The following is a 15835-nucleotide window of genomic DNA, read 5'->3' on the forward strand; positions in this document are numbered from 1 at the left end:
CCAATCCGACAATCCAAATCCAATCTGAGAGGGTCTGCTGAGAAGAATACGGTCTGAGGAGGCAGGTACACTAAACGAGTTAGTACTGTCTGATATCTACCATGCAGACTCTGGTAACATGCAATTTAGAAAACATGGCAAATCATTTTGGCTTCAGTTCTACATAACAGAAGGCAATAGAAGCGGATAGAAGCGTAACTTACAGAGTACGACTCGTTGTTGCTTGCCATGAACTCTTGTGCTGGATTGTGTTGATTCAGCCTCCTCAACTTGGCAACCTGAGAGAGCTTCGCGTCTGTGGTGGAGTGGGAGGAGCAGACAACTCTCTGTGGTGTTTTGAAATTGGACTGCTGTTGCTATTTTAGTACTCGCTCTCATTTTCTACTAAATGGTCCTTTAACGTTGTTGTTGTTCCTTGTAAAATTACATAGAAATATGCTCTAGTGCATACACAAGTCCTACTTCCTGTGTTCGCTTTCCTGCTCCCGCCCCAGACAGCTCTGACCAATAAGCAGAGAGAATGTTCTCACAATGTTTGTTGTAATGGCTTTTGATGCGCTTGGAGTTTTCCCTGTGTTTCAACAAGTGAAACCAAACCAAGCAATAAATGCTTCAAGTTTCCAAACTCATTTCATACAAATTTGACAACACAGCAACCAACTTTGGCTTCTGTTCCACGGAAAAGAAGGGAACAGAAGGACAGCGTTCATGTATTTATAGGTATTTACTCAGTGTAATCCTAGTAATGATAGGGAGTTTCTGATAGCTTACATAACAGAAGCTAAGCCTGACTTAATGGATGATTTAGTGTGACGTAGAGGAAGCACTTCATCCTTATAGCTAGCAATGAAAGCGAACTGTAATGGGGAACCCTAGCTACTGAGTGGAAATTGGAAATGACTCAACTGGGCTAAGAATTGGGGGAGGGGTGAGTATTTTTGCTCTTTCATGCTCTTTCCTTGCTTGTAAGATCGTTTTGATGTTCACAACAAAAAAACGTAAAAACAGTGATAAAATAAAAGACAAAAATGAATGGACTTTCCCTTCAAGCCTAGTTCTAGACAACAAAGGTTTTCTTCTGACAGCGAGTAAATCCATATGGACTTAATCTGTGTATGGAAACCTTCCATTAGCTCTGCGGTTTGGCTGCTCTTCATTCAGCAGGTGTGGAACTGGGGGTTTGGAGACTGAGCTTTGTGTCTGGGTTTTAGTAAATGAACCATCAAAAGTCAGAATAGATGTAGGAGCACTTGGGGTCAGCCTGACATCGTGCAGGTTTGCACCAGGGAACAGCAATTTGTAAAACAGAATTGTGTGTGATGCATTAACTGCCTTTGGCTGTAAAGAGCTGTCTGTGTGTGCGTATGTTCTTGTGTGAATATGCTAGGACTGTACAACTGCAGGCCATGTGTGTATGTAGATGTGTATGAAAGGTGTAGTCTGTGGGTCAGTTAGAGGTTGTGCTGTTAAATAGTAAAATGTGCTGTAATACTGATGTATTGTGTTAAATACACAGAAGTTCATTATATTGCAGGTATAGCAAAATTTTACTTTAGGTAATCAGGGACATCACTAGAACTTGTGAATGGGGATTTCCTTTACTAGGGTGGTCTAGAATTTTCACAGCAGCATTGCTGTCTAATGAAAAACATCTCAAAAATGTTCAGGTAATTTTGGAGAATTTCTATTGGTCCAATCATCAAGAAATTTAGAGACATTGTGAGGGACAAGTTGTTTGTTCAAACTAAAAATCAACAAAAATGGAGATACTGTCATGCTGGCCAGACACACAACAGACACACCAAACACAAAGTTTATTAATAAAGGGTTCAAACTTACAGGGACAGTTGGAGACAGACAGGGTCAGTAACAAAATGGCAATAAAAGGCAAAAAAAAAATACCAGGGAGAGAGCAGGCAAAAATAGTAGTCTATTACAGAAATAAGGGTCAGCAATGATAACTAATAAGTACTAGGGCAAGGCAAAACAGTTGTCAAAAATAAAAAAAACGCGTCAGAAACAAAAGAGCAATAAACAAAAGAACTGCAAGGTAAAAGAGCTAGAAATTAGATTCAATATCGGGCAGCAAAGAACAGAAATGTTGGGGCATTTATACAAACTGGACCAGGTGTGGGTAATCAGAAACTCGGTGAGTTAGAACACCGTAGCATCACATGTTCAGCAGAGTCTGAAAGGTTTTGTGTAGGTGCATGCTGGGAGTTGGAGTCTTAAGTGTGTGTCTTCAGAGTTCATAGCAAGCAGATTGACAAGATCAGGACTGACATATACAGGTTTAAGCTTAACATCTCTACAGGTGTAGTTCACCATGGTTTGTTGTGATGGCTTTTGGTGCTCTTGGATTTTTGCTTGTGTAAAAACAAACCAAACCAAACCATGAGATAAATGCGTCAAGGTTACAACCTCATTTTATACTGATTTAGACCAAAATAAATGCACTTATACTGTATTTTAGGACTTGAGACAACATCTCTCACCTGTTGCTAAGTTTCTAAGCTGATGCCTCTTTTTATTAGAGATCATATCTATCTTCAGGTTGTAATGAGACACTACGTTTTGATTTATAACCTGCATGGTCATACAGGCTGTTTAGCTTGGTCAGGTTGATCATGCTAATAGCCCAATTAAACCCAAAAACCCTGTGCTGGCCCAGAGCTTAACTGATCAACCACATTAATCTGTTTAACTAGCTTAAACTGGCCAGGCTGGGAAAGCACTGAAAGCAATAAAACTGGAGAAGCAGAAGAAACAGGAAGAAAGACATAATAAATTTTAATTCATTTAGTCTATTTTTAAAACTAAACAACATTAGCTGTTGTAGAAGACAGAAAAAACGATGTTTGAAACATTATAAAAAATATATATTTTTATATCAGCAGAAAATTGTGAAATAATCATATTTTCTTATTAATTAAAGTGAATTTTACTGACAAAAATAATCAATAAGTTGTCAGCCACAAGTATAATCCATTTGACAAACATCACTCAATAATCAGTAGACAATTTATGGTAGCTTAACTTGGTGTCTGCCTATGCTTTGTGTGTGTGTGTGTGTTTATGTGTGTGTGTGTGTGTGTGTGTGTGTGTGTTGTTATTACTCATTTCCCTTTAGGGGATGGGGTGAAGGTGCATGGTGACTAGTAACACTACAGGCAACTCAGTATCTGGGGCAGTGTGTGTGTGTGTGTGTGTGAGTCTGTGTGTGTGTGTGTGAGCATGTGCATGGTCTTCAGTGGTCCCCTTCCAACTACAGAGAGACAGAGAGTCAAAGAATATAAATGAGCTTTATTTTGACTCTTTTTGAATGCAAAGCTGGGGGGACATTGTACCCATATACACACACAAGCCCTCGGCTTCGCATGGGGAAACACACACAGAGGACCACTGTTGGGCACAAATACTTCTTATACATAAATTTATACACTCTCTCTCTCTTTTACACACAAACACACACACACACACACACACACACACACACACACACACACACAAACACACACACACACACACACACACACATCCACAGAATTCCATACATCCACATCCCACTACAGTAATAATATAGCTCAAGGACTGATAATGTCCTTTAACAGAACTGTGGACTCCCACAAAATAAATAAATAGATAAAAACTGTAAGAAGAGCCTTAGTTTTAAAAACTCTTTATTTGTGCCTCATTAGAAACAATATGCCTCATTTACCATTTTTTACAAGAATTCATGTGTTACTTTATGTATTATATTTAAAAATATTTAAAAAGTCTATTTTAGTTCAATTATGTACTATTTAAACAACAGAATAGCTCTAGTCCCCTAATGATGTCTCCCGTATTTCTCAAATGACCTAATATTAACAAATACCAAAAAAGGAAACATTGGTAAATGTCATAATTTTAATCATAATGCCATATTCACTCTACTTGTGTTTTTTTTTTTTTACATATCTGGAATGTGACATCTGCTTTCTGTGCAGTGAACACTGAAAAAATGCACATAATAAAGTAATATTTAATAAAAAAATATGTATTCTTACTGAACATGGTAAGACCTTTACATTTAAAGCTATTGTTTCTCTCAAATTATGCAACCAGCATTGGAGAGTCAGAATGAAAACATGTAAAACACCGCAACTGAGTGATCACCTGTCACACCTTAGCCTGTGTCTGTCCAATGTCTTTCCTTTTTTTGGTTCCTTCCTGCTCCTGTCCTTTATTCTCTTTTGTTTACCTGTCATGTTTCCCAGCCGTGTGCTAATGTTGTGTTTTGGTCTTGTCTCCGCATTAGCCCCGCCTTGTCATCTGTAACCCCTCCTGTCTCATTTGTAACTCCGCCCCCCTCATTACCTCCACAGGTGTCCCTAGTGTGTGCCTGTGTATAAATACCTCATGTGCTCCTTTGTTCTCTGTCGCGCTTTTTGTTTGACCGTGTCCTGTTACGCTGTCCGGATCTTGTATATCTGTTTTGTTTAAGCCTCAGACCTGCTGTGTTTTTTGTCTTTAGTATTTCAGATTTGCTGTAGTTTGTTTCTTTGTTTCTTTGTTTAAGTCTTTTAGTTTATCCTTCGTTTTATAGTGTTTGTTTAAGCAACCTTATTCTTTAGTTTGTCCCTAGTGTTTTGTTCTTTGTTTATTTTCATTTTGGAAAATAAAAGCCACTTGCATTTGCATCCTGCCTCCTATTCCGTGTTACATCACCAAAAAATCAAAGTGTTTAGACAACAATTTCACATTTAAATACTGTGTATACAGTATAAAGAGAAAATCCTTAAATATTAGCGTTGAATAGCAGCCTCTGTGAAAGATGCAGATCATAAAACAGAAACCACTTATAGTCATAGTTCCCTCCTCAAACATTCAGAAATGAATGCCAACTTGTTCCACAAGTTCGAGTCAGTAAATGTGGGGAGAATCAGACTTTCCCAGTATTAATTGTTTCTTAGCATGGGTAGTTAGCTCTACCATTAATCAGCCACACATATATCAGTCTGATCTCTAACGGTTGTCCTTCCTACTTTGGTGAAAGCCACTGCATTACTGTTAAAATTGTAATATTCCATGGCTACTTCAAAACAATCCCCAGGCGTGCAATGCAGAGCCATTAAATGTAGCTCCAGTAACTTGTGGTGTCTTTTCCAAGACATGAGAAAACCATACTTTACATAATCTAGACCAGCAGATGTCCAGAGCATCGCCAGACCAAACTGTTTCCAAGACCCCTACTGAAAGTAGGAAAGTCTTTAACTCTGACTAAAAGCTGAATTAGCGCTCACAGCCACAGAAAAGAAGGAGTGTGTGTGTCGTCTGTGTTTGTGTGTATGTGTATGTGAGTGAGTGAGAGAGAGAGAGAGAGAGAGAGAGATGGTGAAAAAGTAGCTTCTCCTGGCTTCAGGCAGCTTTCCTGACATCTGGAGCCGAGGACTTATTACCCCAATCCATAAGAGCAGGGACAAACTGTACCCTAACAATTACTGAGGCATTTGTGAAAGTAGTCATCTGGGGAAATTTATGGACGCCAATTCCACGACTCCTTAAAAAAATGCTTGTTAATTTGAGATAAGGGAGACCTAAAAACCTTTAACACTTAAATAGCCATCAATCTATGTTATAAACTTAAATGTGTCAATTACTGAAAAATGTATCTACTTGGGTTTTATGAAATATGTACAGGTTGCAAAGATCAAATCATTTCCCGCTCATTCTGGCTTGTAATCATAAAAAAAAAAAATCCAGATAACAAGAATCGCTCCATCTGGATAGAGTGAATTTGATTGTGGTTGGATGAAGCAGATGGATCTGGTGCAACTTCACTGTGCAACAAGTAAGATCTAATTCTAACTTGGTCTATTGCACTACCTATACCCCAAAAACAATGGAGATCAGAAATGTAATAATGAAACATTGGCATATCCTAGAAGGTGATCCCTCACTAAAAGAAACATTTAAAAATGTACCATTGGTCACATATAAGAGGGCTAGAAATGTTAAAAATAGAGTAGTTAGAGCTCATCTTCCAAAGGAAAAGATATCAAACAGTCTTACAGTAAAAAATCCAGTTGGTAATTTTAAGTGTGGTAATTGTGTGAATTGTCAATATACTAAGAACGTAAAGCATTTTCCTCATCCAATACACAAATGTTTGGTTAATATAAAAGGCTTTATTACATGTAAAACTAAAAATGTCATCTATATGATCCAATGTCCATGTGGAAAAGTGTATGTGGGAGAGACGTCTAGACCACTAAAAGATAGAATTACAGAACATAGAAGCTCGATTGTAAGGAATGATTTAACCAACCCTGTAGCAAGGCACTTTAAAGAAAAAGGCCATTCTATTTCTTCTTTTTCTTTTTTGGGTATTGAACAAATACAAACTACACAAAGAGGAGGTAATACAGAGCAAAAAAGAAAAAAGAGGGAAGCCTTCTGGATTTTTTATCTTAAAAGTCTATTTCCTGAAGGTATGAATGAGGATTTTGCAATAAAAGAGTTTCTTTAGGTAATTTGGGGAAATGTGTCTGTATCGTCAGTTTGGTTGTTTTTACCTTTTTACCTCTGTATGTGTGTTCTTGAGCAAAAATATTTTTCCCTAAAATGGATGATTAACTGTGTTTATGAATTTCAGAAGGACTTTTAAGACGTTTTGGGTGGAAGTGGTTCCTCTGTGGAATTGAGCTGCCAGCCTCTCATTGGCTGATCATGTGACCTTTAGTATTTTGAGTGTTCTCATTGGTTGTTTTGTAATCATGTGTGTTTTAAAAGCAGGAATGCTATTAACTTTTGTCTTTTAACCCTGATGAAGGCCTGAGCGCCGAAACGCGTTGGTTGTTTTTGTATTGTCAATAAATCTGAAATTCTCCAGTCAACAAGTGCTGCTGTTTTTTTTACTATTTTTGATTGTGGTTGGATGAGAAGTATAAACATATACCATTCCGACACCCTGTTGGTTTATACACGATCCAGCACACCCTCACACTTCACGTCACACTCCAGCAAGAACATAGCAGATGTATGTAGCTTAGTATGAAGATGATCCATGCAGAGACTCAAGATAACTCGAGACAAATGTCCCAACTAAGTTTCTTTAATATATTTACATTATACTAAAATACATTCATTTTAAATGGATATAACATTTTAATAAAACATTATAGTCTTAAAAATGTGTTTTGGGGAGGGGTTAGTGCACTATAGGTCCCTGTGGCGCAGCCTAAGCGTTAGTCCTTAATGGCATTTTTTCTCTTTACATTGCTTTTACTTGTATACTGTAAGTCATTTGAAACCAGTACTTTTACACTTTTACTTGAGTAAACAACTTTTTACTTGAGTAAAAGAGTTGATACTTCAACTCCTACAGAAGTATTTTAAACCCTAGTATTTATACTTGTTAATGTTAATACTTTTAACACCTTTGCTTATAATACTTATTTGGATTCCTTGACATTTAATCTCAGAACAGCATAAAAAAACTTCAGATAGAAAAAAGTAAAATTGTCACCAGAAAATGTAATCACTCTAGCTTGTTTCTAATTGTAGGAATTCAAAGTATTACAATCATCCAATGTTACAACTGTTCATGGTTACCGGTCATTATTTTTAGGCTCTAAGAAGTCCTCTTTCTAAAGTAATATCAAATTTTTTGAGATATGTGTCGTTATTTTAAAATGCATTCATTTAAAATATTAAATATACTTAAAATAATGAGATAGCATCCCAAATGAATACGCTAGCATCCTAAAATAATTACTTAGTATCTCAGAATAATGAGATATTATTACAAAATTATGTCTTAGTATCCCAAATGAATGAGATTGCATCTTAAAATAATTACTTATTATCCCAAAAATAATAAGATAGAATCTGAAATTAATGACTTAATATCCTACAATAATGACTAAGTATCTCAAAATAGTGAGATATTATTCCAAAATAATGTCTTAGTATCTCAAATGAATGAGATTGCATCTTAAAATAATTACTTAGTATTCCAAAATAATGATATAGTATCTCAAGATAATGACTAAGTATCTCAAAATAATGAGATAATATTTCAAATGAATGACTTAGTGTCCTAAAATAATGACTTAGTGTCTCAAAATAATAAGTTATTATTCCAAAATAATGAGATATTCCAAAATAATGACATAGTATCCCAAATAAATGACTTAGTATCCCAAAATAATGAGATAGTATCTTAAACTAATGACTCAGAATTATAATGTTCTTCATCTTAAAATAATTCGCAATTCACTTAATATTGAAAGCAATACGTGCTGGATTTCTTCAAGTGGTGGGAAAAGGCTTCCACACAAAGCAATCAACATCATTTAACACAGTGTTACGATGATGACTCAGCATGTACACAAAATGGAATAATCTTCATTAGAGAGTTTGATTCTATTTGCTATAAGAGGCTTAATTACCTCCTTCTGCAGAGTGCAGTAGGGGGTAAAGTGAATAATATCATTAAAATCAATGTATTTGGGAGAGAATGTGCTCAGTAGGAACTGGTAACAAACACAAACAGTTCTTCTGGAGGAAAGAAGAGTGAAACAGGCCTGCATCTGCAACTCCAGCAACCTTCAGAAATCCTACATTAATGAGTTAATGGTGCAGCTGGAACAGCCTGCACCTCCGGATGTGCTTTATTGGATGGGAAAGTAAAGTTTCTGCTGTATGCAGATGACATGGTGTCTCTAGGCACACAGGGACTACAGCAGCACTTGGACTTGCTGGAGGAGTACTGCCAGAACTGGGCCCTGTTAGTAAACTGTAGATGCCCAGATGTCAGGAACACAGGTGCCAATTCACCCTGGGCAGCACCACCATGGAGCACACACTGCAGTATACTTACCTTGGCCTTGCCATCACCGCAGCAGACAGTTTCAAACAGCAGTGAATGTACTAAAGGAAAAATGTTGCAGAGCTCTGCAGGCAACCACAAGCATTTTTCACAATGTCTATAATTCCTATTTCTATCTGATAATTCTATAACAATAATGATGTAGTGTGATCTAAATGCAAGTAACACAAATGCATGTGTGACAGAATGAGGTCAATGTCCTCTCATTTTAAATTATTTTTCTAAATATATTTTTAGATGTCACTTTTCTATACAATTGACTAATTTATGTTTAACATCCACTTATTGGAACACTTCCTATAACATTATTCCACTACTGCTAAAAGAGAGAAACGCTAGCATGTGCTTTCTTTAAGTCACATGCATCCAGATAACCACCCATGTACCAATTGCAGCTTAGGCAATTGGCCATTGGGCAACTAAATATGCTTGGAGGAGAACACTAAATGCTAATGTTTTCTATGTTTATGTATTATTGACCTCTTGTCCTATTGCTGGATTACTGTAAATCTATTTTGAGACAATGTCTGTTGTAAAAAAAAGAACACAAACAACCTTTTCCTAAATCTGTTGCATCAAAAAAAAAAACAGATGCCCACTGCTGGAGGGAGAAGGAGGGCCAACCTGCTCAGCCAGTTAGAGTGAGGTCAGATGGGCTCCCTGTGAGAAGTGAAGAAGTGAAAATGAGAGTAAGAAACGCACTATATCATTCAACGATAGCATGGCTTGGTTATGTAACAGGTCATGGGTTCATTGTGCTGAGTGCACATATAGACGGAGAAACACACGCTCATGTGTGCTCCATATCTATTGCATGAACAACTTTTTAAACATCATATATTTTTTTAATTGTGTTTTTGTGACTTCAAATTGGTTAAATAATTCAAATTAAAACAAAAATCATAAAAAAATTTTTTTGGGGGGGTACTTGGTAATTTGTTGCCATATGGCAACAACGCGGGTTCGGTGAACATGCTCTAAGGATGAAAATGAAGAAGTTTTAGCTGACTGATACAATACATGCAGAAAAACAGCTATTGAACTATCACTTTCCATAACAAACCATTTGCAAAAAATATTTTTTCTGATCAGGAAATTAATATATTTGTTAATATATCATATGAAAATGTGAAAATAGCATAATGTTAAGAAATTAAATATGTTTTCAAGTTAAAATCATATACCTATCTGCAAATACAGTGCCAGGTAACTCAATGGGAGCCCATTAGGATACATGTATAGAATGAATGTCACTGTATGCATGTTGTTGCCATATGGCAACAAATTCATTTTTGCCTTTTACAGAGAAAGTATAACTTTATATTTGGATTAAATGATAAAAAATGAAAGCTTACTTTCCCCAGATTTATGTTGAATTTTTTTATGATCAAAATATGTCTTGAAGTTTGAAAACTAGCAATGTATAGGTTCCCACTTTGACGTGACCTTCACAGTGTGGCGCATCCACATGGAAAGGGTTGGCAAACAGGATTTCCTGATTAACTGATGTCATCAAACTGATAAATATTTCAAAAATAAAGTCCCATTTTCACACACAATGAGAAAAGTGGTGGATATTATGTCATTCTCTATTGAAAATACTCATAAAAAGAATTTGTTGCCATATGGCAACAACATGCAATAGAGGGTTAACCCACCCCCTTCTCCACTTACACACACACACATATGCTTGTATAGCTAGGCTAATGCAATGAAATATAAACGCATACACATATACATTAATGCATGCCTTCACACTTGAGGAGACACATGAAAAACAGATTATTTAGGGTGAGCTTGGAGCTCATTTTTTCATTGGCAGTGTGTTATGTGTAAAGGAACTGTTAGTGTGTTGTATGGTGAGCTTGGTGATAAAATGGCAGCATCTTATATAATGTGTTTGTTAAGGAACTGGCAGTGTTGTGTATGGTGAGCTTGGTGAGGAACTGGCAGTGTGTTATGTGGTGAAAAATTGGCAGTGTTTTGTATGGTGAGCTTTGAGAAGAGTTGGCAGTGTGTTATGTGGTTAATACGGTGAGGAATTGGCAGTGTTTTGTATTGTGAGTTTGAAGAGGAGTTGGCACGTGTTATGTGGTTCATGTGGTGAGGAATTGGCAGTGTGTTGTATGGTGAGCTTGGTGAGGAATGGGCAGTTTTTTTGTATAGTGAGCTTTAAAAAGAGTTGGCAACGTGTTATGTGGTTAATGTGGTGAGGAATTGGCAGTGTGTTGTATGGTAAACTTGGTAAGGAATTGGCAGTGTTTTGTATGGTAAGCTTAGAGAGGAGTGTTATAAAATGAGCTTGATGAGGACTTGGCAGTTTGTTGTATGGTGAATGTGGTAAGGAATTGGCAGTGTTTTGTTTGGTGAGCTTGGTGAGGAATTGGCAGTGTGTTATATAATGAGCTTTGAGAGTAAACGGCAGTGTGCTGTGTGGTTATTCTGGTGAGGCAGTGTTTTGTATTGTGAGCTTGGTGAGGAATTGGCAATGTGTTGTATGGTGAGCTTGGTGATGAGTTGGCAGTGTTTTGTATGCTAAGGTTGGTGAGGAATTGGCAGTGTGTTGTATAGTGAGCTTTGAGAAGAGTTGGCATTGTGTTATGTGGTTATTGTGGTGAGGAATTGGCAGTGTGTTGTATGGTGAGCTTGGTGAGGAATCGGCAGTGTGTTGTATGGTAAAGCTGGTAAGGAATTGGCAGTGTGTTGTATGGTAAGCTTAGTGAGGAATTGGCAGTGTTTTGTATGGTAAGCTTAGAGAGGAGTCGGCAGCGTGTTATGTTGTTAATGTGGTGAGGAATTGGCAGTGTGTTATATGGTGAGCTTGGTGAGGAATCGGCAGTGTGTTGTATTGTGAGCTTGAAGAGGAGTTGGCAGCGTGTTATGTGGTTAATGTGGTGAGGAATTGGCAGTGTGCTGTATGGTGAGCTTGGTGAGGAATTGGCAGTGTTTTGTATGGTGAATGTGGTAAGGAATTGGCAGTGTTTTGTTTGGTGAGCTTGGTGCAGAATTGGCAGTGTGTTATATAATGAGCTTGGAGAGTAAACGGCAGTGTGCTGTTTGGTTAATGTGGTGAGAAATTGGCAGTGTTGTGTATGATGAGCTTGGAGAGAAGTTGGCAGCGTGTTATGGGGTTAATGTGGTGAGGAATTGGCAGTGTTTTGTATGGTGAGCTTGGAGACGACTTGGCAGTGTGTTATGTGGTTTATGTGGTGAGTAAATGGCACTGTTCTGTATAGTGAGCTTGGTGAGAAAATGGCAGCGAGTGGTGAGGAACTGCCAGTACATTATATGGTGAGCTTTGTGAGGGTTTGGGAGTGCATTATGTGGTGAGCTTGGTGAGGAATTAGCAGTGCAGTGTATGTTAAGCTTTGTGAAGAATTGGCAGCGTATTGTGTGGTTAATGTGGTGAGGAACTGACATTGCGATGTATGGTGTGCTTGGTGAGGATTTGGCAGCATATTATGTGGGGAGGAATTGGGCTGGGTTGAATTTGAGTGAGTGGGGGAAGGGTGTAGACTGATGCAGTGCCTGTGCCCAACCAAAACCCTCCACACACACGCGATCTGTCCACACTGCCAGTCATTAACCCAGCACCCAGAGAGGGAGGGAGGGAGATTTAGAGAAGGAGAAAGGGGAAAGGGAGAGAAAGCAGCTGCAGAATTTGGTTAGGAACCCTGTTTGTTGCTTGTCTTCTGTATTACCTACTTTTTTAAACAAACTGTTTTTTCTCAGTCCATTTAAACTCTATTTTGCACTAAATTCATTCTATATAAAAACTTAAGCTATGCTCAGATTACAGGCAAATTGGATTTGTTGTTTGCAAATTATTATGAACAGTGCGGATGTAGCCAAAATTGCACCAACAGACCATTTTAAACTCTTATGTTTTTGTGAAGTCATAAAATCCATTGTAACTCTGTCCATTCATATAAGAAGTAAGGAGTGTTTTGGCTCAGCCACAATTTGAATCATTTGATTGTTATTCTGTTTATTTATTTTTAGAATCTTTGTCTCATAATCTTACAAAGTTTCCTTACTCTTTAACGGAATCTATAAGAAATAGTCCGTTACCATCAGTCGAGCATGATGTGCTGGACATGTTCATTATGTTTACTTTTTTGTGACAAATCTTAAAACAGTATGGACACTACATTGTGGTGTGGTACAGTATGTAGTGTGGTATATTAGTTAGTTACTGGGTAGAGTACACTAGAGGGGGTGAGGAGTGGGCCTGGTGTGGTGTTGTAAAAGATAAATCCCGCAGTATGTGTATAAAGAGGGGAGGAGTGTAAAATTCAGCAGAATGAGGAGCATAGCCCGGGGCTCACACTACTACTACTGCTACCACATGACCCACATCAGAGGAAGACAGAGGGAGGGGTGGAATGAATGATGAATGTGCAGCAGATTAATTGGTTGATCTCACGTGCTCCCATGTGCTGCTAAAATCTATTGAGAGTCACTAGGCGTGTTTACTACGAAAGTAAGAAGCCAAATTTATTCATAAAGCCAAGGACTCACTCACAAGGACTTTTCTATACTCAGTGAAGCAATCTCCTGCAAGAGCTCGACTGCACACTAGTGGACGATTTGTGGAATTGATTATTGGAATTCAGCGTTGTGTCTAAATTTTATGCTAAGGAATTCATACAATCCTATCCACCCTTCCCTAAACCTATGGAGAAATTCCTGCTGCTATATTCAACTTATCCTCATTATTAATAATCACAATAATTGTTACTAATAATTTTCCCTCAACCCTAGAAAGAAAGGTTTATCACTCTGTTAACCCTACCTTAACCCTAAGGATGAATTCTAAATGATTCTAAGGAAACAAATAATTTTTACTATTTATTTAGCCCATCCTCACCTGTAGTACTTCACAATGCCCTCTTAACCCCTCCTCAATGCTTACTACTGAGGAATTAATACTAGCCTATTAATACAGGTAATGAGTGCAAAGAAAAAGAACAGGTCTGTGAAAGTGAGAAATCTTGCTGGTTAATATGTTCTCAAAAACTTATTTTATGCAATGAAATGCAAATTAATTATTTAAAAATCATTTAGTGTGTTATTTTCACAGTACAAGTGTACCTGCAATAGAAAATACAAACCTCTCCATTCTTTGTAGGTGGAAAACTTGCTAAATCTGCAAAAAAACTGAAGAAGAACAAAAAAGAAATATAGAAAGAGAAATCTGCGTTACTGAGACTGGTTAGGATATAGGTAACAATGGTAACAGAGCTTTTGCAAATTGCCAGTTTTTGTAAATAGTCTTCAGGCGGCCCAACCACAGATCTGACTGTTTACTGCAGAGCTGGTCTTCCATTACAGATACACACAAAAGAACAACAAAAATGACAGAACGAGAAATCTTTGGTTAGCGAGATTAATTAGAGTATGTGTGTGGTTAGAGAGTCTGTTAGTTGGAGAGACTGATTAGATAACAATAGTAACAAAGCCAGTCTGTGTGAACAGTTGTCAGACTGCGCAACCACAGATCTGACTGTTTAGTGCAGAGCTGGGGCTCTATCACAAATATACACAGAAAAAAATAATAGAAAAAGAATTTGTGGTTAGCGAGACTGGTAATATATGTGCGGTTAGAGAATCTGTTAAGTTAAAGAGACTGTATATGTAAGAATAACAGAGCTTACCGGTTTTTAAGAACAGTCGTCAGAGGGCCCAACCACAGATCTGACTGTTAAGTACAGATCTGGGGCTCCGTCACAGTATAGAGTATATAACAAAATACATTTCTCTGATTATGTTTTAAATATGTTTTAATCTATTTCATTCTTTATTTATTTGACATTATTCTTTATTTTAACTGAGTCATGCTGCTTATGAGGTCCTATTAAACTATTATAATTGGGTCTTTTGATTGTACTGTAATATGATAATAAATAAGCAGAAGAAATTGCCTGGTGTATGTTGGCATCACAATGCTCCAGCACTTCCTGGTAGCTGGACCACAAAACGTGTGAAAACCTGCCATGTCATTTTAACCTGTGGTTGAATTCAATGCTTTTTGCAGGGATTATGGGTAATCTGTTTTCTACTGCAATCTTAAATCACCTAGCCCAGGGGTGTCCAAACTACGGCCCGCGGGCCATTTGCGGCCCGTTTCCTTTTTTGGAGCGGCCCGCGAGGTATTTTAGAAATAGAATAAAAGTTGGCCCGCTGTTAAGCAGGTTTTTATAATGTGAGATTTAAAGTTTGAACGCTAGGTGTCAGAAACGGTCAAAAGAGTCTAAAAGCAGAGAGGGTGCGCATTTCTTGAGCAGAAAAATGGGCAAAAGAGTCTAAAAGCGGAGAGGGTGCACATTTCTAGCGAAGAAAAACGGGGCAAAAGAGTCTAAAAGCGAAGAGGGTGCGCATTTCTAGCGCAGAAAAACGGGGCAAAAGAGTCTAAAAGCGGAGAGGGTGCGCATTTGTAGCGCAGAAAATCGGGCCAAAGAGTCTAAAAGCAGAGAGAGTGCGCATTTCTAGCACAGAAAAGCGGGCCAAAGAGTCTAGAAGCGGAGAGAGTGCGCATTTCGAGCGCAGAAAAACGGGCCAAAGAGTCTAAAAGCGGAGAGAGTGTGCATTTCTAGCGCAGAAAAACTGGCCAATATGTGTAAAAGCGGAGAGGGTGCGCATTCCTAGCGCAGAAAAACGGGCCAAAGAGTCTAAAAGTTGCCGTAATTAAGGAGTTTAATATTAAGAGACATCATGAAATTAAACATCAATTTGGAAAATCCTAGTTTACACAACACTGTCAAAGATAAAGATAGTAAGTCAAGTAAAATGGAGTTTAAATTAAATAATCAGGAAAAAAATATTATTTAAAGTGATATATTTCATTATTTGTTTTATTACAGAGTGTGGCCCGTGACTTCAAATATATTTCTATTTCTGGCCCCCAACAAAAAATGTTTGGACACCTCTGACCAAGCCTTGAACAAAATAGCTATTTGT

Source organism: Astyanax mexicanus, chromosome 6 (genome assembly GCF_023375975.1).
Source record: "Astyanax mexicanus isolate ESR-SI-001 chromosome 6, AstMex3_surface, whole genome shotgun sequence".
Classification (NCBI taxonomy): Eukaryota; Metazoa; Chordata; class Actinopteri; order Characiformes; family Acestrorhamphidae; genus Astyanax; species Astyanax mexicanus.